Source organism: Leptodactylus fuscus, chromosome 11, assembly GCF_031893055.1.
Source record: "Leptodactylus fuscus isolate aLepFus1 chromosome 11, aLepFus1.hap2, whole genome shotgun sequence".
Classification (NCBI taxonomy): Eukaryota; Metazoa; Chordata; class Amphibia; order Anura; family Leptodactylidae; genus Leptodactylus; species Leptodactylus fuscus.
The window spans coordinates 11,867,887-11,894,396 of record NC_134275.1 but is presented as its reverse complement, the minus strand read 5'-3'; positions in this window follow the sequence as shown (position 1 = coordinate 11,894,396).

Below are 26,510 nucleotides of genomic sequence, written 5' to 3'. Positions count from 1 at the left end.
CATTCTTTTCTACCATCGGCTGGGAGGAACTGGAGCAGAGGAGAGCACGGCCACCATTTACACCATTTCAGCCAGTTCTGGAGAAGGAACATCTGCAGTGGCCAGAGGACAGGAGCGCCCTTCATCCCACCAACCAACATAACTACACGTCACCAAGCTGGGATGCCTTGCAGAATGAACCGGCGCCCACAGCCCAGAACTGCACGACTCCTCCATGTCTCTGCTGCTCTGTACGACCACGGCTGCCTTGAAACACCGACTCTCTCCACCTTCATGCCACACTTGCCAGACCAGCGTGAAGATCTTCTGCGTCCCCAGGAGCGGCCTGGTAAGTATGACGCACAACACACATCACATACACTATATGATAGGTATAGGCAGCACACACACACACTACATGATAGGTATAGGCACCACACGTAGACACATAGAGATAGCAGCCATTGATCCTGGGATTTATTCCTATTGCCAGATTTGGGGTCAGGAAGGAATTTTCCCCAATGCTGAGGACAACTGGCCCATTCCTCACAGGGTTTTCGCCTTCCTTAGGATCAAAACACGGCCTTAAAGGATTAGATGAGAAGTAAGTAGTAGTAATAATAAGCTAAAAATAGAAATTAATAGGAAAAAATGTAGTTACAAAAATATAAAGATTAGATAAATGTATAAGAAGCTGGAAACAGAATTAGTAGAATAGAAATCTAGGAAAAAACTAAAAAAAAACTTTAAAAAAAAAAAAAGTTATAGCTCACATATAAACAGGCACACACACATATAGAATATACTGCATAGATATATATATATATATATATATATATATATATATATATATATATATATACACACACTAGCTTAGTATAGAAAAAATAGGATAATATGTAGTTTTAATATTATAGTACAAAAGAAAAACAAATTGGGAAAAAAATTTAAATAAAATATAATTTATAGATCTCACACACATATACACTAGGTTAGTAGACAGAGATAAAAAAAAAAGCTTAATACATAGTTTTAAGATTATAGATTGGAGGGAAATATAAAAAAAACTAGCTGGTACCCGCGACTTCGTCTGCGGTGATTGTAGCAGTGGGTATATACAGGCGCGGGTAAGGTTTTCGTAGTGTGTATGAGGTATGGGATATGAAATGTAAGTTTGTATCTTGTTTTTGCTGTAATTCAGAGAATACGTGAGACTTTTGTGTTGAAGTTAATTTGTATTTGAGCTGCTATACGGTGTTGTGAGAAACTTTACATAGTGACTTTGGGACAGAAGTATTTGAAGTTAACCCTTTCCCGCCGATGGCATTTTTTGATTTTCGTTTTTGACTCCCCTCCTTCTAAACCCCAAAACTTTTTATTTCTCCGCTTCCAGAGTCATATGAGGTCTTAATTTTTCCTGGGACAAATTTTTCTTCATGATGCCGCCATTATTTATTCTATATAATGTACTGGGAAGCAGGGAAAAAACTCAGAATGGGGTGGATTTGAAGAAAAAATGCATTTCTGCGATTTTCTTACGGGCTTTGGTTTTACAGCGTTCACTGTGCAACCAAAATGACATGTCCCCTGTATTCTGTGTTTCGTTACGATGCCGGGGATACTAAATTTATATGGTTTTATTTACATTTTGACCCCTTAAAAAAAGGCAAAACTGTGTTAATTTTTTTTTTTTTTTTTGAAAAGTCGCCATATTCCGACAGCCGTAACTTTTTTATACGTGCGTGTACGGGGATGTATAGGGCGTCTTTTTTTGCAGGACCGGGTGTACTTTGTAGTTCTACCATTTTCGGGAAATGTTATTGCTTTGATCACTTTTTATTCAAATTTTTATCAGAATCAAAACAGTGAAAAAATGGCGGTTTGGCACTTTTGACCATTTTTCCCGCTACGGCGTTTACCGAACAGGAAAAATATTTGTATAGCTTTGTAGAGCGGGCGATTTCGGACATGGGGATACCTAACATGTATGTGTTTCACAGTTTTTAACTACTTTTATATGTGTTCTAGGGAAAGGGGGGTGATTTGAATTTTTAATCCTTTTTATTTGTTTTTATATTTTTTTTCCTTTTTTTAATTTTTTTTTTTGCATTTATTAGACCTCCTAGGGGTATTGACATGGGTGGGTGGTGTCGCGGATTGTCAGAGCGGTGGGGGTCGGCAAACATGGCTGCTCCGGAGCGTTAAAGAGAGCCTCCTGGAGTATCGGTAAGGTGAGGGGCAAAGTGGTAAAGTATATGTATATGTGATTGTGTGGGGTTAGGGGCGAGGCTGTAGAGGGCAATATGAATTTTGGGGCTTGCTATGGTCCAAAGTGTGTGAGATTGCAGAGATGGTGGTGTGAGTTTGGGTTTTGTGGGGGTCCTGGCACAAACGTATGTGCGCTATTGTGACGAAAAGTAGCCTATTGCGCAATCGGGTGTATTAACTATGTTTGTGGAAAATTTCAGCCAAATTGGTCAAGCGGGTTTTGCGTGATTGAGGAACAAACATCCAAACACACAAACCCACAAACATCCAAACTCACAAACTTTCACATTTATAATATTAATAGGATGTAATTAAAATATGTTAGACAACACACACACAAACACACACACACACACACACACACACACACACACATATATATATATATATATATATATATATATATATATATATATATATGTGGCTCAGTAAGTAAAAAAAAAAATAACATAATATATTGCTTTAATGCATAGTAATATATAGTACAATATAAAACTAAAAAAAAAATCTAAAATGTAATTCTAACTAAGTACATCAATATACACATACAGTTATACAGTACTGACATATAACATTAATATAGTATTAAAATGTAACCCCGCCCCTATCTATACATAAGATTAGTATTATACACATACATATAGACATAGTATAATATAATAGGAATATAATAATACAATAAGACCCCTCCCCCACCTATACATAAGATTAGTATTATACACATACATATAGACGTAATATAATAGGAATATAGTAATATAATAAGACCCCGCCCCCATCTATAAATAAAAATTTCCCTTTTACCTCTTACATCTTTGTCCTTGTCTTTATTCTCATTGGACGTCCATGTAGTAAATGTTGTTCAGGCCTCGATGTCCTTTCCCCAGCACTCGGGGTCTTCAGGGGTTTCCAATCTCACTTGTCATTTTACCTATAGATGTCTATAGATGGTGTGAACAGAGCCCTAAAGGGGTTGTCGGCTCTTCACCATCCCTTCCTGTCACCTGTGGTCGGACCTGACTGCAGGCGATCACTTTCCCTACAGCGCCTCTAGAGGTAATGACGTGTAACACACTTCTCACTAACATCACTGGGTTGTCCATGGACGTGTTGGGTCTTCTAGAACAAGAGGCTCTGCTTTTAGCCTTTTTCCATTCTGGGTAATAGTTGGGGGTCCTGGCTGGAGGACCCCCCTCTATTACCTCAGAATTCCCTGGGGCAGTAAGAAAATGGGTTTTCTAAGAGAGACAGCAACTTTATTGGTTATATCATAAACAGTGAGGGTTTGTTACAGCGTATAAACCCAGATGTCACGCTGGGTTCACACCAGTGTCCGGTCTCCGTATTCAGGTTTCCATCTTCTGCTGACAGAAGACGGAAACCTGTTAGACTGTGTCCAGCTGTGAGCGCCGGTGAGTGTTTTATGCTCTCCGTGGCGAAACTGGGACCGCGGGACAGGACACTGAATTCGTGAATGTCCCGAGGAAATCGGGATGGTTGGGAGGTATAAGATAAGATAAGATAATCCTTTAATAGTCCCACATTGGGGAAATTTCAGCATGTTACAGCAGCATAGTAATACAGGTACAGGATAATACAGAGTAATATATTACAGACGTAGACACACATAATCTGAGTATAGAAGATATACTAGGAGTCCATAGCAGCTAAGGAAAAACAGAAGAGAAAGACCTCATGGTCATCGTCATAATCATTAGTTGTCTGTGCGGAGTGTCTTCGTTTGGTCTGATGTAGATTATACAGCCTGGCCGGTATGCTAATGCAGCATGTGAATGTGCCCTAATGCAGGGTGTGAATGTACCCTAATGCAGTGTATGGATGTACTTAATGCAACGTGTAAATGTACCCTAATGCAGGGTGTGAATATGAGTTAATCTAGCATGGCACATTGTACAGCATGGAGTAAACACCTTGTGCTGCCCACATGGCACCAAGCACATTGTCTGAACTCATCCAGAATCTCACATGTGTGACACTTGGTCTATAGGGAGGCTGCTTGTTACGGATCCTGGCAGCTACTCCCAGTGCACACATGTATGGCACAAGAGACACGAGGCAGGTCGCCCTGCCAGAGGCAATAACTCGCTGAATTACTAACATGCTCATGAAAGACCACAGACAATGATATTCCCATCATGACCTGCAGATTTCTACACCATCTTTCATAGAAGATCTGGGATGTGTGGACCCATAATGTAGTGCCTGCTAGCTTATGTTCACACATGCGGGTTTTGATTGAGTTTTAATTTGGTTTTCATTCATGCAGTTTTTGAATACCAGGAGCGGATTCAGGAGAATCTGTCATTTACGTCTTCTCTCCTTTCATGATCTACACCTGATTAAAAGAGAAATGTCTGACTACAGCCTTAAAACAAGATAAGATAATCCTTTAATAGTCCCACAATGGGGAAATTTCAGTATGTTACAGTTTCATAGATGGTACAGTAGTATATAACAAGAGAGAAAACACATACAAGCTCATGGCAGATAGAGAAATCCTAGGAATCATAGCAACTAAAAAGAAAGAAACACAGACACACTGCAGGATCATTTAGTTCTCTTTGCGGAGTGATGTTAATAATACAGCCCGACCGTGGTTGGAGGACACGAGGAGGGGGCACAGCATGTAGATATAACAGGCAGAAACGTTTTTGCAGAGGTGGGGACATATACAGCTATCATGATAACATGTGGTAGTTCTTTGGTAGGTAGTGGATTGAGTAGAGTTCAGAGGTATATAGGCTACATGTACACACAGCCGAGCCGTGATTGATCTGCACATGTATGACATGCATGTGCCGCCCGTGTCTGCACAGCCCTGAGCACTGCTGTCACTGAGCTTTCTGCCACATATGTGGGCTTGTGATAGTAACATACGGATGTATATATGGGCCATACAGTGTGCAGGCCACGGTCACTGAGCTCTCTGCCACATACCTGGACTTGTGATAGTAATATACGGCTGTGTATATGGCCCATACAGTGTGCAGGCCATGGTCACTGCTGTCACTGAGCTCTCTGACACATACGTGGACTTGTGATAGTAATATACGACTGTGTATATGGGCCATACAGTGTGCAGGCCACGGTCACTGAGCTCTCTGACACATACGTGGACTTGTGATAGTAATATACGACTATATATGGGCCATACCTGTGATAGTAATATATGGCTGTGTATATGGGCCATACAGTGTGCAGGCCACGGTCACTGAGCTCTCTGACACATACGTGGACCTGTGATAGTAATATACGGCTGTGTATATGGGCCATGCCTGTGATAGTACTATATGGCTGTGTATATGGGCCATGCCTATGATAGTACTATACGGTTGTGTATATGGGCCATGCCTGTGATAGTAATATACGGCTGTGCATATGGGCCATGCCTGTGATAGTACTATACGGTTGTGTATATGGGCCATGCCTGTGATAGTAATATACGGCTGTGTATATGGGCCATGCCTGTGATAGTACTATATGGCTGTGTATATGGGCCATACAGTGTGCAGGCCACGGTCACTGAGCTCTCTGACACATACATGGACTTGTGATAGTAATATGCGACTATATATGGGCCATACCTGTGGTAGTAATGTACGGCTGTGTATATGGGCCATACAGTGTGCAGGCCACGGTCACTGCTGTCACTGAGCTCTCTGACACATACGTGGACCTGTGATAGTAATATACGGCTGTGTATATGGGCCATACAGTGTGCAGGCCACGGTCACTGAGCTCTCTGACACATACGTGGACTTGTGATAGTAATATACGGCTGTGTATATGGGCCATGCCTGTGATAGTAATATACGGCTGTGTATATGGGCCATACAGTGTGCAGGCCACGGTCACGAAGCCTAAGGCTGGGTTCACACACAGCAGATTCTGAAATGGACGTGACTGTCCCATTCCTTAGAACATAAAACCCATCCGTATGTACCGAAGACACTGAATCACCTTCTTGTGTGTGTGAATTGCCGCTTGTCTGCGCCTCTGATCTCTGTCATGGCTACAGTTCAGCAACTTTAGGCTACAATGGAAAAAAAACGTATCAGGTGCAGCAAATGGTTTTATGGTTTACAAAGCCTGCTATGTGAGCGGGGCGGCCGGCTTGTGACATTACTGCCATTCTCCTATTACTGCTTATGGTTTTATCATTCCTGGGATATTCAGGGCCCAATACCCCAGACACAAGGGTGACAAGCAGCATGAAGAGGCAGATACGGGAGCAGCTGCTGCAGAACCTCCTGGACAGCACAATACTCACAGTCACCACTACAGGCCGCTCGTCCCAGCAGCAGTGACGTCACACGGGAAGGCGGGGCGTGCGGCTGGCGCGAAAACTCCTGTGAGGAGAGTCCGCGGCGGGTGAGGGAGTGTGAGGAGAGTCCGCGGAGGATGAGGAGAAAGCAGTGGCGGCTGTGAGGAGAGCCCGCGCTCGGTGTTACTACCCTGCACACAGGGGCCCCGACTCCGCCTGTACACTTGTGCTGTCGGGCAGGCTGGGTTTGTGCAGCGTCTGTCAGCACAAGTCCCAGCATGTCCTCAGGGTTCTCCCTCAGGCCTTTGCTGCTGGGCAGGCCTTGCTGGGAGTTGTAGTGCCCAAAATACCTTATATAATGAGGCCTAATGGCTGTATCTCCCACACTGTGCGGTGACACGGTGTCATGTGACTACAAGTGGCTGCCATATTGCACGGATTGCGACTTTCTGCGACGCTGTAATTCCCAATAGGTAAAATATGACAGAAATTGCTGTTTGTGAAGAAATTTTCAGTGGTTTTTTTTTTTTTTTATTGGTAAGGCTCGGTTCACATCTGTGTCCGGTATTCTGCTTGGGACCCCCCTGAACGGAAACCTATACACATTAAAAAGTGGTGAGCAATGAAAGCCCAAGGACCAATAGACTATAATGGCGTCCGTGTGTTTCTTCACAAACATGGCGAGAGGAAAGTGCTGCTCTTTAATGCGTACAGGTGTCTGTTCAGGGGTCCTCAAGCAGAATAGCAAACTCAGATGTGAACTGAAGGTTAAAATGTTGATGAAAATAAAGACATTGTTCTGCTGACACTCTGTAACAGACCCTCAGCTGTATCAGGTAAGATGACTCCCCTCCCTGCAGCTAGGGGTGCAGACTGGTACATTGTAACGATCCTCAGCACTAGATCTCTACAGCTTTATGGGCCTGTTCACACTGGGTTGATTATGTCCACAAACCCGACAAGTAACCGAAAGCCACACATAGCAAGTCACAGCTGCAAACAATACTAGTGTTCTGCATTCTTGCCCTGCTTCATAGCAGTCTATGGGATAAGGGCAGTGATTTAGTAGGGTCACTTATCAGGCTGTGGTTTTTACTATTACACCCACTCTTTGCATCCTGCGATGTGAGGATGAGATTACACAAAATCAGGAGCTTTTTTTTTTTTTAAAGGGTGCATGCACACTACGTAACGCCGGGCGTGTATGAGAGCTGTACACGCCGGCGTTACAGCAGGGCTGCCGAACACTTCCCATTCACTTCAATGGGAGCGCTCGTAAACGCCGCTGTTACGAGCGCTCCCATTGAAGTGAATGGGAAGTGTTCGGCAGTCTGCTGTAATGCCGGCGTGTACGGCTCTCATACACGCCCGGCGTTACGTAGTGTGCATGCACCCTAAGTCTGTAAAATGCGGAAATACAGATGAAAAAAAAAATCCTGCAAATTCCCATGAAGGACATACAATATGGAGAAGGTGGTTGCAATGGCCGAGCGTGCACACCACTGCGGTATTCCCATGGGGCACTTGTGTACCTCATACAGTACTTCTGCTGGCCGGGGGTCTCACTGGCACATTGAGAGTATTTCCACATGTGTGACCCTTCTCTGGGGACACAAGGGATGAACAATGATGAATTTCTTTCCATCAATTAAATCAACTCGCTGTATGTCTCCTGCAGCTTTTAAGGCGGAAATCTCAAAAAATAGTCTCTATAAATATACACACACACACATACTATTTATGAGCCTGACTGAGTGCTGAGACCCAGCCTCTAAGAATCAGTCAGCTCTGCTGCTGAGAAATACTTATTACAGGACGGTGGTCCCACAATAAGGCAGGGACGCCTAGTGTAATAGCTGAATATGCTGCCTGGAGTATGGACCCTGACTCAGAAATACAGCTGACATATATATACTTCACAGACTGAATACGCCCGTGTGGCTGATAACTTATAAGATAAGATAATCCTTTAATAGTCCCACAGTAGGGAAATTTCAGTGTGTTACAGCAGCATAGTAATACAGATACAGGATAATACACAGTAATATATTACGCACGTAGACACACATAAGCTGAGAAGAGAAGATATACTAGGAGTCCATAACAGCTAAGGGATAGAAGAAGGAAGACTTCATAGTCATAATCATTAGTTCTCTGTGCGGAGTGTCTTCGCTTGATCTGATGTAGATTATACAGCCTGATCGCGGGTGGAAGGAAGGACTTGCGATAGCAGCACTGTAAGTGACCGTCTGCTTCACCCCAAGTGTGAGAAGGAGCTAAGTGCCATCAAGGTCTCATACATGGGGTGGGATTTGTTCTCCCTTATGGAGCTCACCACGGACAGTGTCCTTCTGTTACCCACCACATGTACTGGGTCTAGGGGGCTCCCCAGGACAGAGCTGGCCCTTCTGATCAGCCTGTCAAGGCTATTTCTGTCCCTGGTTGATATACTGCTCCCCCAGCAGGCCACACCGAAAAAGATGGCTGAAGCAACCACAGAGTTGAAAAAGGCCCTAAGTAGTGGCCCCTGGACACCGAAGGCCCTCAGTCTCCTGTGCAGCATTTTCAGGTGATTGGCCCAGTCCAGCTTATTATTGGGGAGCACACCCAGGTACTTATAGGTCAACCCCACACCTGTCTTCAGGCTTTGCTTTGTCACTCTGTAGTTTTCCATTTCGCCTGTACATGAAACCTATGATGTGTAAAGTGCTGCATAATATCTGGGCTCTATATAAAATGTATTTTTATTGTTTTTTTGTTTTGAGTGTATTGCTCTTAGCTTTGCTATTTCTTGCCTTGCAGTTAGCACTGTCACCAGGAGGGGGTGCTCTTCACTCATATAAATCTTGCAGTGCTGGTCTAAATCCAGAGCAGGGACCAGCCATTTATTAGAAGAATTTTGGAATTATTACTGCAGAGCAGCAATTAAATTGATGAGGACATTTTGCCCTCTGTCATTTTACATGTAATAATTTTAAGACTCCTCATTTTAATTATAATTATTTCATCTTTCAAGCAGGAAAAATCCATTTCAGCTCTTAAATGACTAAATAGAAAATGCAAGGACAATAATAACATCATAATAACAGTAGTAACCCCTTCATATGGTGTATTAGGCCTTAATGAGCAGGCGCGTTTCAGCATTCCCATGCGCTTTGTGGCTTAAATAGCTATAACATTAAGTCTCTAAAAGCAGGTTTTGTGTCTGTGTCCACCCTTGTCCTTGTTCACATTCGTGTATACTTATATATGTTTTAAAATCAATGCACTTTAAGGGCTTTATTTTTGTGCAATTTATTAGTTGTTTTTTTTTTTTTTGGGGGGGTGGGGGTGGTGTTAGTATTATAGTGAGACCTTTCAGATAAATGGCAAACCCAGGTATTTCAAAGTGAAATGCTATAATGGTCACAAGAAAGGAAGACAACTAATGAAACCCAGTGTATGTGACCTCTCCATTAATCTGCTAGAGACTGAGTAGTATCTGCCTGTAGTCTTGCAAATTAAAGGGCTTCTTCAGGGAGACTTTTTTATTTTATTTTACGTTTTCTGGAATTTTGTATGTGATGAACCCAGGGATTCTGGGCTGATTCCGACCCTGGGCCACATACTTGGAACCACCACCAGGCCCCTAAGTTGCTTTGCTCTGAAGGGGCTTGCTAAATATATCATTATAATAGTAAACTCAGATCTGTTGCCCCCATGGTTTTTCCCACAGTGCTTTGTTGTTGCGACTTGCTATGTGGAGCCTAGAAAGCAATTAAAAACACTGGAAGAAATATTCTAGGACTCTTAATCAATCCTTAGTTTCTATTCACACAGCTGTGATATGCCATATTATAAAGACCGTGTTACAGCTACAATGTCCATCCTGCCTGTGGGTCTAATGACCCCAACTAGTAATCATGGGAATCTGTGATACTGTAAGGGGGCGTTCACATTACCGTCGGTGTCCGACAGCTAGTGTCCGCTGCTAATGTCCATGAAATATCTTGTGTGGACATTAGCATCGGACACTAGCTGTGTCCGGGACATTTTGCATTGATTTAAATGGACATCAGGTGCGTTCTTTTACTGTCCGTGGGTGTCCTTAACTGTCTGTTCGCAAAGATGTCCGACTTTTCAAGCGGACAGCAAAACCGACATGTAGGTTTTTGCTGTCCGCTTGAAAAGTTGGACATCTAAGTTCAGCTCATAAGACCCTCCATTTTAGGCACAATTTGTGGGTATGGTACAATCTATATAATGCAGACGGTTTATAAATTTGTGAATAAAGTCCTACAACTTATGGAAACCACTAATAGCTCATGTCTGTGAATGAGGCCTAATGGTTTCTTCACACAGATTTGTTGCACAAATTTTACAACTGAAAATCAGTTCCAATCATATGACAGGCATTTAGGCATCACATGGATTACAGATAATTTATGGTATGTTCTATATTTTTGGTCTACAAAGTTTTCTAGAATTTCAGTTTTTCATGTTTTTTTTTTTTCCGTTTTTTTTTCTTCTGATGATATCCACAGGATCTGATTGTTGTGGGTCCAATGCTTGGATTCTGTATAAATAATTAGTTCTGACTGTCCCAGGTGCTTGAAGTTACTGCAGTGGATGGGTCCAGAAATACATCGTTTTTTTTTTCCGCAGCGCTATTCACAGAAAGTCCGCAGAGTTCTCCTTTATGGACTTTCTGCTCCTATCATACATATACAGAAACGCCAGAATTTCCATAGGTATAATTGACATGCTGTGATTTCCAAAAACGCAATGGCTTTTGAAATTGCGGCATTTCGGCTTCAAGTTTTTTCTACAATGTTTGGATTGGGTTAGCCAGAACCCAGTCTACTTTGCAGGCGATGTAATAAGCAGCGTTTTTTTGAGGCCTCATGTTGCAGAAACACCACCTTTTTTGTTGCAGATTTTGATGCAGTATTTTGAGCCACAGCCAAGAATTGCTGTAAAAGGAATATACACTCACCGGCCACTTTATTAGGTACACCATGCTAGTAACGGGTTGGACCCCCTTTTGCCTTCAGAACTGCCTCAATTCTTCGTGGCATAGATTCAACAAGGTGCTGGAGGCATTCCTCAGAGATTTTGGTCCATATTGACATGATGGCATCACACAGTTGCCGCAGATTTGTCGGCTGCACATCCATGATGCGAATCTCCCGTTCCACCACATCCCAAAGATGCTCTATTGGATTGAGATCTGGTGACTGTGGAGGCCATTGGAGTACAGTGAACTCATTGTCATGTTCAAGAAACCAGTCTGAGATGATTCCAGCTTTATGACATGGCGCATTATCCTGCTGAAAGTAGCCATCAGATGTTGGGTACATTGTGGTCATAAAGGGATGGACATGGTCAGCAACAATACTCAGGTAGGCTTTGGCGTTGCAACGATGCTCAATTGGTACCAAGGGGCCCAAAGAGTGCCAAGAAAATATTCCCCACACCATGACACCACCACCACCACCAGCCTGAACCGTTGATACAAGGCAGGATGGATCCATGCTTTCATGTTGTTGACGCCAAATTCTGACCCTATCATCTGAATGTCGCAGCAGAAATCGAGACTCATCAGACCAGGCAACGTTTTTCCAATCTTCAATTGTCCATTTTCTATGAGCTTGTGCAAATTGTAGCCTCAGTTTCCTGTTCTTAGCTGAAAGGAGTGGCACCCGGTGTGGTCTTCTGCTGCTGTAGCCCATCTGCCTCAAAGTTCGACGTACGTTCAGAGATGCTCTTCTGGCTACCTTGGTTGTAACGGGTGGCTATTTGAGTCACTGTTGCCTTTCTATCAGCTCGAACCAGTCTGGCCATTCTCCTCTGACCTCTGGCATCAATAACGCATTTCCGCCCACAGAACTGCCGCTCACTGGATGTTTTTTCTTTTTCGGACCATTCTCTGTAAACCCTAGAGATGGTTGTGCGTGAAAATCCCAGTAGATCATCAGTTTCTGAAATACTCAGACCAGCCCTTCTGGCACCAACAACCATGCCACGTTCAAAGGCACTCAAATCACCTTTCTTCCTCATACTGATGTTCGGTTTGAACTGCAGGAGATTGTCTTGACCATGTCTACATGCCTAAATGCACTGAGTTGCCGCCATGTGATTGGCTGATTAGAAATTAAGTGTTAACGAGCAGTTGGACAGGTGTACCTAATAAAGTGGCCGGTGAGTGTATATAGTAGTTTTTAGACTCCTGCTCAATCCATCCCTGGTTTTGGCTAAAAAAAAAAAAAAAAAAAAAAAAAGAAGCAGCAGAATCTGCAAAAACAACAACCAAAAATTGGTGTTTCCGCAGCGTGCAGCCTTAGCCTAAGGATATTTGCAAATGGCTAAATATGAGACAGATTCCACCCCAAAATCAGCTCCGTATTCTGCCTAGAATTTGAGTCCTATTTATTTCTATGACTATATGGGTGCGGGGCCTGATTTACCTACAGACAGCCAGACTATAGATAGAGGCATTGGAGGAGATCCAGAGCACTTGTGGCTGTCTGTAGGCAAATCAGACCTACCCATGGTGCACTTGCAGTCTGGTTTACATGTGTATAAAACTTATTATTTCTGCATTGCTTTGTTGGTTTGTGGCCACCAGGATTTTTCTCTGCTCCTATTAAGGGCCACTACATAGCGCTATTATTGGATTGGCAGTAGTTACCTATGGCAGCCAATCGGCTTTTTCTCATTACTCATTACCATTATTATAGTCTCCTCAGTCACAGGATAAGAACAATGGACTGTAATGGTGATAGTGACTGATGCACACAGAGCACCGTCCATCTCCATTCACACTGATGTAAAGAAATGTGATAGACGCTTACTTTTACTTCCTTTGTGTTTGTCTACTTGTCTAATGGAAGATAAATTTCTGCATGCAGTGGAAAGCTTCTGTCATGTGTTTTTTTATGTTAGCGTGAATGGGAACAGAAGCAAAAGGAGGAGGGTGGGAAATGTTATCTGTATCTGTTGCTATCTCATACTATTATGGATGAGATCAATGGACTGTAATAGCACTAGTGTGTCAGTACCCATGCAGGATATTTATTGTGCATGGGTCTGCTGTGATTTATGCCTACCACTAGTCTGTGTTCCCTAGAGGGGTTTACACCGTGGGCAGATGGTGCTTGTGACTTTCCTCCTATCATATGGATAAATGTACAAGCTGAGTAAACTAAATGCAATGTGATGTCTCTATGCTGCGGCTCTCAGGAATACATTCTCACCCTGACATTTTGCTAGGACTATAAGGGGAGGCTTTTCTGTGCATTGGGGAGACATCCATTTCACTCCAGAAGTGTCAAAAATTCTCATTACCTCGGAGGCCTCATTGTGTTGCTGTATAGTTTGGTGTCTCTGGAGCCCTGGCCTTTTCCTCTAAAGTTCATCCATTTTTATTTTTCCAATCGTTTCACCGTTTTGTGCTGAAAAAACAACATTGGACGCTGTGCGTTATAAACAGAATTATTTGTGTGATTCCTTGATGGATGGCTAAAATGCTCAGTCACTTTGTAGCACAGATTTGTGAGCTGTATCCAGAATCCTGACCCCCCGGAAGATGCTGAGAGAATGTTCTGTTGTATTACCGGATTTGTCCTTGCAGTTTGGGTACTAGTGACAAATGTTTTATGTGCATTGTCTACAGATTGTCCCGGTCACACTGGTTGTCTTGTGTCCTCAGCAACCCTGATGATTTGTCTGCAACTATTTCATGTATTTTAATGCATGAAGCTAAATATCTGGTTTTATTATTTCCCAGTACTGATCCTGCTGCTACTAATATTATTATTTGTATAGCGCCAACATATTCCACAGAAAATGAGCAGACAGAATCAGACATAACAGTGTACCAAAATGGAGTGAGGATCCTGCTAGCTTGCAGTCTAAGTAAATAGGGGGATACAACAGGTACTAGGGCTTGTTTGTGACAATGATCCATCCAGTAGAGAACAATAATTTACAAAATCTGACACTAAGTGATATTCAAGGAGTTTTCTCAATATCAGATGGTTGTGGAGTTTGACATGTGACCCCTCCGCCACTCTGAATACTTAAGCTTGGCACCCATTAATATGAATCAGAGCTGAGCTGCAGTAACCTGGAATGGCCACTACATGGTGGATGGAGCTGTTGGTGAAGGCTCCCATATATTTACAGCAATAACTAAATGAATTCTGATTTGAATAAACTCACGTCAGTTCATGGATTTTTTTTAAAATTTTTTATTTTGCCCCAGCATAATGCAGGCGATACCCCCTAGTGCAGGGGTGCCCAATACGTCGATCGTGAAGGACGTATGGGTCGATCGTGGGATGCAACCAGGGATCCCCGGTGTCTGCAGGCCCTGCCTGCAAATGTCCGGAGATGACTCTCAACCTGCGCTGTGAACAAGCACTCCGGACACTTGCAGGCTGGGCAGCAGCAGCTCCGGGGGATGACGCGCTCCCCGCTCTTAGGGATGGAGGGAGCCGGGGTGCTGCTTGTTCACAGCGCAGGCTGAGAGTCATCTCCAGACACTGGCAGGCGGGGCTGCTGCAGCCCCAGCCTACCAGTGTCCAGAAATAACTCTCAGCCTGCGCTGTGAACAAGCAGACATCGGGGATCCCTGAATGCTGCTGTCTCCTGCTCTCGTGTTCCACCCGCCCCTGCCCACATGTCCGGCCCCGCCCACACATACCCCGCCCACATGCCCACCCCGGCCCCGCCCACAAGAAGTGGGTAGTAGATCTTATCCCTTGGTCAGTTTATAAAGTAGCTCACATGCAGAAAAAGTGTGAGTACCCCTGCCCTAGTGGATCCATCTTGTGTGCCCTCAGCCTTGGGGTATATTCACCTCTCACAGTTGAATTGATTTTTTTTTTTACCCTGCACATATAATTTCATAATTGACATTTTTGTTCTTATTAGCGGTTTATTTTTTCTTGCTATTTCCTCACACTTGTGGATAAAAAGACGACATAGTGGCCTGTAAAATAGGTCAGGTCATTATCATATGTCACAGCCCTGAAAGTGACTAATGATGCCGCGGTATTGTCAGGTGCAGGCGGCTTTGATAAATAATTAACTGGAAATGCTCAGCATGGCAGTAGGAAGCACCTGTGCCATGAATAATGCATCCTATGTACAATGTGGTGACTGCAGGAATGGGATTCGGCATACTGCCTTGCTAGGCATGTGACCTTTGCAGGGCTGAGACCCCTGGAGCTCAGAATACTTAGAAAGGTCTGCCGCTTTTCATTGTTAATACTTACAGTTTTTTACCTTTACGTTTGTGTTTATTATGTTAAACAGACCTGGAGAAATCAGGACTCGAGCTACGATTTATGTGTAAAGCCTTGTTTACACTTGGAAGACTAGTGGTAGATTTTTCGTTTGAATTCCTTTACACAAATCAAAAATTCTTGTCAAAATCTGCTGCCAGCTTCAGTGTTGTCCCTGTTCTGTGCTGTACACTGCAATGCTGCTCGCTTATTGCTATGTATAAGTGTAAAGGGCCATTACTATAAGGATAATGCGCACCTATCAGCTAGTTCTCCTCTCTCCACAGGCCTGCTGGACTTTGGCTATATGGGGAGTCCTTTTGACATCAGTAGATGAGGTTTGTGCCTTTCCAACCACGGCTTTAGTCAAACACCGCTGTTGTAGAGATGGGGGGGGTTCTAATTCTCAGATCCCCACCAGTTTACAGTCTATCCCAAATCAGGGGATAAATTGATGTGCTGGGAGAATATTGGACACCTGACCCTATCCATTTTTCTGAATGGATTTACTGTATGTGTAGTAACGTGTGTGTTTTAGGACATAGTTCTCTGTTTTGGCCTCCCCACTTGTTTTGATCCACAACCTCCTTCTGGTCGCCAGGTCAGAATATAGTAAAATATTTGTGTAGAAACAGACATAAGTAATGAAGCTCTCCATGTAGATTATTCACAAGGTGCAGATGTGGGATCCCTCCGCCGGTCGCCTGATGATTCTCATTATTCTTCTTTAATTAACAAAGTGCTGACTTGGCTTCAGATTTTCAGACTTGCATAAAAATATCTCACATCCTAATTAATGGTAATTAGTGACTTAACTGCTTCTGCCGATAACAGATACAGGGGAAATCTCTGCCATCTGCAACCAGCAAAACTGGCTCTGCAGTGGTTTACTACAAATTTGTACCAGGTTGGTTCATAATAATAATAATAATAATAATAATAATACATTTTATTTATATAGCGCCAACATATTCCGCAGCGCTGTACAATTTGTAGGGTTAAAATACAGACAGATACATTACAAATAGAATCATTTCACACAATGGGACTGAGGGCCCTGCTCGCAAGAGCTTACAATCTATGAGGTAGAGGGGGTGACACAAGAGGTAGCAGGGGCGGCATTACTTATACAGGGGTCAGACACTTCTGTAATAGAGGTGACTGTCATTACACAAACATAAAACTTTATGAGCCGTCACCAGTCGTGTCCTGTAACATGTGGATGGAGCTTGGACCTAAAAAGTTATCCTGAGATGACATCATATCATGTGGGGTAATGTGGGAACGGGGACAGAGGAGGGTTAAGGGTTTACGTTAGACATTGTGATAGGCTTGTCTGAAAAGATGCGTCTTTAGTTTGCATTTGAAACTGTAGAAATTGGGAGTTAATCTGATTGTCCGGGGTAGAGCATTCCAGAGAAGTGGTGCAGCTCGGGAGAAGTCTTGTATACGAGCATGGGAGGTTCTGATAATAGAGGATGTAAGTGTTAGGTCATTGAGTGAGCGGAGAGCACGGGTTGGGCGGTAGACAGAGATGAGGGAGGAAATGTAGGGAGGTGCGGCATTATGGAGAGCCTTGTGGATGAGTGTGATAACTTTATATTTTATTCTATATTGAATAGGCAGCCAATGTAGCGACTGGCACAGACCAGAGGCATCACAGTAGCGTCTAGCCTGATAGATGAGCCTGGCCGCTGCATTCAGAATAGATTGTAGAGGGGAGAGTTTAGTAAGGGGAAGACCGATTAGTAAGGAGTTACAGTAGTCAAGGCGAGAATGAATCAGAGAGACAATAAGTGTCTTTAGTGTATCTCTGGTAAGGAAAGGGCGTATTCTGGAGATGTTTTTGAGGTGGAGGTGACATGAACGTGCAAGTGATTCAACATGAGGGGTGAAGGAAAGGTCTGCGTCAAACATAACCCCAAGGCAGCGGGCCTGCTGCCTAGGAGTTATAGTAAGGCCTGAGACTGCAATGGATATATCAGGGACAGATCTATTAGATGGTGGAAACAGTAGTAGTTCAGTCTTGGAGAGATTTAGTTTCAGATAGAGAGAGGACATGATATTTGAGACAGCAGAGAGACAGTCACTGGTGTTCTGTATGAGTGCAGGGGTGATGTCACGGGAACATGATGACTCCTCCTGCACATATGGCCTACATAATGGAGAGCCCCCCTCCACCTTACTGTTATTATCCTGCTAGGGTACAAGAGCCTTGTGTTGTCTACCCTGGCTATATTGGTTGCAGCCTCAGGTAGTTCTCACAAATGAAGTGGATGATGAGGATTCCTCTGCTTACTCCAATAGTCAATAATATAGCGGCCTCCAGCAATTCCATTATAGTGAAGCCACAAGGGAGCCCTGACAGACCTTACTATAAGTTAATGTGGTCCGGCGGGTGTGGTTGGGATCCGTTTCTTGTCATAATTAGGTTGATAAATGTTTTTATTTCTTGGCCATCATAAAAATCTCATTATTTCCAGAAGGGTCAACAGATATTTTCCATCCTTGACATATGACGCTCTTCACTGTCACAAGTCTGCATGGTTCTCTGCTGTTCTCCGCAGTCTGTCTTTTCTCTATTTCATTTTTAGACTTTGTTCACATATGACAGTTTTTTGCATAAATTTCTTCAGCTGATCCATTCTATACCTCTCATTGGGACTTGCATCAGATTAGCTGCCTGTTAATCTGCTTTACAGTAGCAGTAAAGAGGATGAGACTCAAACAAATCTTATACACATGCTGGAAAAAAACAAAACTGAAATTGAGGCTTTCAAGGTGCAGCGCGTCATCTTATCAGCGCGTCATCTTATCAGCTTTTTCATCCTATAGCTTTCACTTTTTCTTATGCAAGGGATGAAAACATAGGGATACCAAACCTGCCTGTTGTGTCCTCAGCTCAAGGGCTTATACAGACCATTATTGGGTTGTATTTGCAGCATGTGCATGAATTTTAAGCCCTATTTAGATGGATGGGACAGTTATAGAAATGTCTGCTACAACCCGCTGTATGTGAATACACGTTTTATAGTTCAGATTTTAATTTTGTTGCAAAACTGTGGGCAGAAATCTCTGTGAGAGCGGCATGTGATTGATCCCTGTGACTTCTTGCACCACTTTGGTCTCTGTAATTATTCTTATCTGAAACAATAATATTAGGTCCCTGATGATCCCCCCGCAGTGTATTGTGCCGGAGGCTGGAGCTCTTCTTCACGCTCCACCTACGTGCTACCAACACTGAACATTTTAGCACAGTATTTTCAGACTGGTTAATGGTGACAAGATTCCCCAGGAAAGCATGATTTCATTGCAGTTCAGATGAGAAATGTGCAAGAATCGGTTGTTTTTAGAAATTAGGCTAGATTATGGTGTGGTTTTCCCATTAACCCATTTAGTGTCTATATGTCTACTGTATGTGCTTAGCCTTCTCCTCAATTTCAGTATCTATAAATTGGTGTTTCATGGTAAACAGGTGTAATGTGTGTGTATGTGTGTATATATATCTGGGGTTGCTAGGTGGGGTGGCATAGACACGCAAGTCCAGTTTCTTTTAGTCCAAAACAAAGGTAGAGTATATTTTCTCTCAAAAAGGTAGTGCAGCAACAAAAGGAAACAATGCAAAAATAGATACCTGCCCGGCTAGGCTCTAACTGAACATAGAATAGGTTACCTCACCTAGAATAACAGAAATCAGGACACAGCTCCAAAAATATGACCTCTCTGTCAGCTCTCCAGCCAAACTCTGCCCAAGTGTTGCTGCTGGAGCTGGCTTCTTAAGCCTCCTTGACGAGGAGACTCTCTGCAGCTGAGTCGCTGCCAGAACATCCCCAAAGAGTGGACTGAAGGGGGGTGGAATGACAGGTCCCACTACCAATCCTACCTGTCATTCCTAAAAATCCAGCCCAGTATTGAGCATTTACCAAAATACTCAGCAGACGAAAGTTGTCTGCTGAGAACAAACATTCCCGGAGTTTTCTCATCTCGCCCACCTGAGTAGTCTGGGTGAAATGTACACCCCCTCCATTACCTGACCATCCATCGGCTTACATAATGTATATCTCTATCTATCTATCTATCTATCTATCTATCTATCTATCTATCTATCTCTATCTATCTATCTATCTATCTATCTATCTATCTATCTATCTATCTATCTATCCAGTGGCGTAACTACCAGTGTAGCAGGGGTAGCAGCTGCCACAGGTCCTGGGACATTAGGGGCCTGGGGGCAGCCACTACCGCTGCGTTTTTTTTTCTTAATAGGCCGTTACCGGCTGGAGTGTAATGAGCCCTATTTACTTACTGATCCTGGCAGGGGCTGGGATCGGTAAGTGATCATTATAATGATCGGAGGCCCAGGAAAGGTAAGAGAACATAAAAAAAAACAAAACAGTTACTTACCTCTTCATGCTCCATATAGGCTTCGGGCCTAGTTGTGTGACGTCCCTGACGTCACTTGACAGGGACCTGCGTCCCGGGTCATGTGATGTCCAGACGTCATTGACAAAGGAATGCAGCAGAGCCGGGAATAGGTTAGTGACAGTGTTTTTAATGTTTGTATCCCCCCCTCAGTCTCCGATTATTATACTCTGGAAATAGCCTCGAGCTGCAGGCGCAGCGGCTGACTCAGCCATAGAATCTGCGTGAAGATAGGGCATGTCGCATTTTATTTTCACTAGCTGAAAAAAAATTGCTAGCAGAAAAAAACTGCGAGTGACTCCTATTGAACTGAATGGGAGGGTTTTTTTGCAGGCAGATTTTAAGGTGGATTCCACGTCAATATCCGCCTGAAAAAAACTGTGTGTGAACATACCTTTACAGACCTCTGACATTAAAGTCCTAGTGAAAGTATTGTCTAATAGTGACCTATGTGATGACTGAGGATCCATCAGGATCAGTCAGGGTGGTAAACCTTTGGAGACTTCTTAAACCTTCAGGCAGAAACAATTGACTATATTGTATGTGTAGACCATACAGTATGAAAACATGTTGTGACTTTTGTCATTTGCTGTGGCAGAATGTCTGCTACAATATGAGCATAGGTTATTTTCTGGCTGCAGTAATTCAGTAGACTGTGAGTAAAGAAATAACTGCTAGGTCTTTTATCTGCATTCCTGTGAAGGCTATAGTGACATCCTGCATATGCCTTGTCTGCTGGGTGACTGGATATTCTCGTTAAAAACATATAAGAAATCCTTTTGTCAGCCTGTCTTTATGCATTGTCCACTGAAAACCCAAGAAAATATACAGCGAGTTTGTGTCCCTTTTAGGGTGCATTCACACTGAGTAAACGCTAGCTTATTCTGAACGTAAAACACGTTCAGAATAAGCGGCGTCTAAAGCAGCTCCATTCATTTCTATGGGAGCGGGGATACGAGCGCTCCCCATAGAAATGAATGGGCTGCTTCTTTCACTCCGTGCAGTCCCATTGAAGTGAATGGGGAGTGCCGGCGTATACGGCAAGCTCTGCTCATGCCGGAGCGTACACGCCGGCACTCCCCATTCACTTCAATGGGACTGCACGGAGTGAAAGAAGCAGCCCATTCATTTCTATGGGGAGCGCTCGTATCCCCGCTCCCATAGAAATGAATGGAGCTGCTTTAGACGCCGCTTATTCTGAACGTGTTTTACGTTCAGAATAAGCTAGCGTTTACTCAGTGTGAATGCACCCTTTTAGAAAGGACTTTGTACACATAAGGGTGCATTCACACTGAGTAAACGCTAGCTTATTCTGAACGTAAAACACGTTCAGAATAAGCGGCGTCTAAAGCAGCTCCATTCATTTCTATGGGAGCGGGGATACGAGCGCTCCCCATAGAAATGAATGGGCTGCTTCTTTCACTCCGTGCAGTCCCATTGAAGTGAATGGGGAGTGCCGGCGTATACGGCAAGCTCTGCTCATGCCGGAGCGTACACGCCGGCACTCCCCATTCACTTCAATGGGACTGCACGGAGTGAAAGAAGCAGCCCATTCATTTCTATGGGGAGCGCTCGTATCCCCGCTCCCATAGAAATGAATGGAGCTGCTTTAGACGCCGCTTATTCTGAACGTGTTTTACGTTCAGAATAAGCTAGCGTTTACTCAGTGTGAATGCACCCTTTTAGAAAGGACTTTGTACACATAAGGGTGCATTCACACTGAGTAAACGCTAGCTTATTCTGAACGTAAAACACGTTCAGAATAAGCGGCGTCTAAAGCAGCTCCATTCATTTCTATGGGAGCGGGGATACGAGCGCTCCCCATAGAAATGAATGGGCTGCTTCTTTCACTCCGTGCAGTCCCATTGTAGTGAATGGGGAGTGCCGGCGTGTACGCTCCGGCATGAGCATAGCTTGCCGTATACGCCGGCACTCCCCATTCACTTCAATGGGACTGCACGGAGTGAAAGAAGCAGCCCATTCATTTCTATGGGGAGCGCTCGTATCCCCGCTCCCATAGAAATGAATGGAGCTGCTTTAGACGCCGCTTATTCTGAACGTGTTTTACGTTCAGAATAAGCTAGCGTTTACTCAGTGTGAATTCACCCTAAGAGTGAACTGGGTCAAGTCTGGTCAAGTGTCTGATAATAGGTAGAAGGGTTGGCCTTGATGAATTTCACTGCCCACTCCATTTGTTCTCAAGGGGGATAAGAGTTTAAAATTTAAAAGGCTGTAAAATTAGTGAAGAATTGTGAAGTGTAAAAAAGGCAGATAAAACAAGACCTGATAAACTGTTAATTAAACAAGATAAATGATATTTCTTCACAGTTACCAGGCCGCTCTATCTGGAGTGTGATCATTTCATCTAGATGTTGGTGGTGTCAGGTGTGTTTCCCACATTGGATAATTTAGCAGCTTCTTATCTACATTTTTTGGCTCTTTTCCTCTGACGTAGAAGAGATTTAAGATTCTGTCGAACTTTTATTGTATTTTTATTTGTCAGCGTTAATGCAGAACTGATTAAATCCCAGAGCCAGGTAACTAATGTGCCTAAAAATATTGGTACTGACGCCAACATTTTTGGATTCCTGTTCATTGGTGCCAGTGAGAGTTCTTATGGGTTCCCGGTTTACCTGATAGGGACCCCATTTATCAGATATTTATGTCCTGTGCCTTGGATATGCCATACATGTCTTAGTTGGAAATATGTCTTGAGGCTAAGTTCCCATGTATCGGCAGAACAGTGCTTTGGGAAAAACTGTGGCAGAAACTTTTCACAGAAAGTCCACAGAGATTTTCCCAAGTTTCCCAGGACTATGATATTGATATTGACTTCTCCCCAAGCACAGCGCCCTTACATTGTATAATAGCCGTTCTTAGTATTGCTGCTGATGTCCCGTTCATTTGAATAGGACTGACCTGCAGCAGCATGGCCTTGTATTTAATGGATGTGATGTCACGGGCCTGAGAAGATGAAGTGGAGCTTAATATCATAGTCCTGGAAAACCCCTTTAAGTGAGTAGAGCAGGACCTGGAGAAAATATTAGATTCTGCTCCCCAACTCACGCTTACTCAGTAACAGCAGCATCATACAAGACAACATAGAGAAATATTGGTAATAAAACACTTGAGGTGGGATAGAAAACTTAGTAGCTCCATAAGCGTCTGTCTGCCTATGTCTCTCCTACTTTTGCACTTAGCTCTTTCTTTCCCTCTCTTCTCCATAGACTTCTATGGGCACCTGTAATCTGACAACTGTGTGAGCTGACAGTCAACAAAGACAAATTCAAGAGAGATTTCAGAGACATTGTCAAGTCGGGGGCGAAGGAAAAGCACTTGGTAAGTGAATGAAGATGCCTTTTTTTCTAATACAAAGCTTTTAAGTCTTGTTATATAACATGAAATATCATATATAATATGTATTATGCTGTATATATTATATAAAGATTACAAAACTTTATATTCGATTGCACTGTTGATTTTTGGAAAGTTTGGTGAAAAGTTACTGACGTTGAAATAATTCACTTTGACTGGATTGTGCTGCTCTTAAGATTTGTATTCGCAGTCTCATGCTAGTAACTTCTTGTCAGTGATTCTTGTCAGTGTTGGCGATAGACACATTAATATTTTCAGCGCAGAGTCCTTGTGGAGGCATTAATATGGAGGACGCTCTTTTCTCCCACACCTGTACGGTGGATTTTTCAGCAGCCTGTCATCTGAGCTGTAATACAATCTAAAACTGCATTATCATCTCGGAAATGTTCTGTATTGCTTTTTGCAGGTGGAGTGGTCGCTGACAACTTGTGGATGTTTGTGTCAGTACAGCTTGTGTGTAGTTAATGTGCATAGTCCATAGCGTAGTCTGCTTGTGTCGCACTTGTGCTGAATTTGATGGCATGTGCGGGTGACATGACTCTTTTATAAATTAGGGCTTGTGAAATGAACGCTGTGCTTTGCTTTTGGTCTATAGGGGCTGGTCTGATTTCCTTGGTAAAGGAACCATATAGATCAGGGGTAGGGAACGTACGGCTCTCCAGCTGTTGCAAGACTACAACTCCCAGCATGCATACTTGCTCTGCTGTTCTTGGAACTCCCATGGAAGTGAATGGAGCATGTTGGGAGTTGTAGTTTCACAGCAGCTGGAGAGCCAAAGGTTCCCTACCCCAGACATAGATTGTTACCTAGTTTTTGCGGATATTGATTTACACTAGCTGAATGTAAGACAGATGAGAACAAGTCAAGGATTTCAGCTGACGTTTTTCACATTGCTATGAAATAATCTTAATAAGAAGTCAAATGGGAATTTGCAGGGCCCCTAGTCTTCCTGCCATTACATTTCCTAGTAATAAAGCCTGGATAGAAGAATCTTCTGAAATGCTTTTGTCTCATTTACCCTATATCCACTAAATAGTATTTTTGTTGTGTGTGGGGGCCGCTTCTCTTCGATGGAGCAATTGAACACGGAAATCCGAAAATAACCTTGGCCAAATGAAAGATTTAATGCGCTGCTCCTGCACTTGTGTTGTATTCTGTACTCATTAGATATAATTTTGTGTTGCCTTTAGAAGAGAAGATGTGCTGAAGGATAAGGCTTTTATACTAATTAAGGAAATGTCATAACAGCGTTTTAGGATTGTATATTATAATGTAGAAAACCTCCAGACTACAGTTCATTTCACATTATTGGTGGGGGCTTCAGAAAATGTGACATATCCAATATATTCATCTGATGGTTGTAGCTGGGGCTGGGAACTGATCATCTTAACTAAGTGGTCTTCTCAGGGATGTGTTCACACCTTGTGGCTTTGTAGTGATAATTAATAGAGGTGGATTCCCTTGTAATATGTCTACATGTATTTTGTATTGTTTTCATGTGTCCCCTCAGTCTATCACCTCTTTAAAGCTGAGTTGGGTTTTCTCATTTCAGACAATTCTTTTATTATGGATCATTTACAAGGGTCTGGCCACGTGGCTTTTCTTATGAAGCCATGGCCAGTCTGACATTTTTGCTTCGGGGATGTTTTGATACATGACAGCCAGCCATGTAAAACAGAGCCAAAGCTCGTGCGTGTTATCCACTCTGATTTATAGAGGACCCCATGTGTGAGGTCCACTCACCCCCCTTTTATAAACATGTTAACAATGTACTGTATTAAGATGACCATACACATTAAAGGGGTCATCTAAGATCATAAAAAATGTTTGGTAAGACAGACCTTATAGATATTGGGTCTGGATGCTTGACCCAAATCAAAATGACAATTCAGTGAGCATTTTAGCTCAATAAATGATTTTAGGACACCCACTTTGTACATGCTACACCCCCTATTTATATGCCGCTGAATTTTGGTTTTAATTATTCACGTGTCAGCAATCCTAATTGGATAGTGTACAGAGAGTGATGGATCTCTTTGCCTATGGCATTGTCAGATCAGATGGCCTGGGGGCAAAATCATGGAAAAAATCAATATGGGGAAGTTCACATCCGTTTAATTGAGCAAACTTAATAGGAATATAACCAGTACTCTCCTGTAAGATCCTCCGCTTCTCCAGCACTACATGCAACTCCTCAGTACATTTAGTTTATGTGGTTTCAGCAATGCCGTTTTAACACATTGCTGGGCCCAGTGCAAAGGTTTCATAAGTGCCCCCCCTCCCCTCCAATCACCATCATAGGGCCCTATGGGAGGGTCCCCGCTACCATTGGCCCTACGGTAAAGGCAGCCCTTCCTCATCTGCTCTCATGACTGCTGCAGGCAATCATTGCTCTTGGTGGTCTCTTGTCCACTGTTACGGCCTGTGGTTGTCTGGATTGTACTGGGTCGGCAGGGATCTAACAGGTGATCATTGCTTATGTTGTTTTGTCACAGTGCCTGCCTCTGCCTAAATTTCTATCATCTTCAATCACCCTTTTATTAAATAACTGTCAATGAAGGAAAAGAATTATAGGGTATATTGAATTTCAACATGTCTAATCCTATGTTCCACAGGGACTTATGTTTGTGGCAATGTATTCCCCCCACTCCCCTCTTAAAATAAACATGCATGCTTGACCACTGCTAGCTGCAGCCAGTTAAACATTGTACTATATACTGTATATGGCTGACATTGGGTGATGAAGGTCCAACTAGTGAAACATGTTCTGCCGAGGTGAGTGTGATGGAGGTTGCGTCAGATGCTTTAGTGGCTGGCGCAATATCTGGAACGTGACTGTTTTAGGTCAGATTTATACAGAATATAAATCCTTCTTTGTGCCTTTATATAAAATCAGGGGCAGTAACCACATA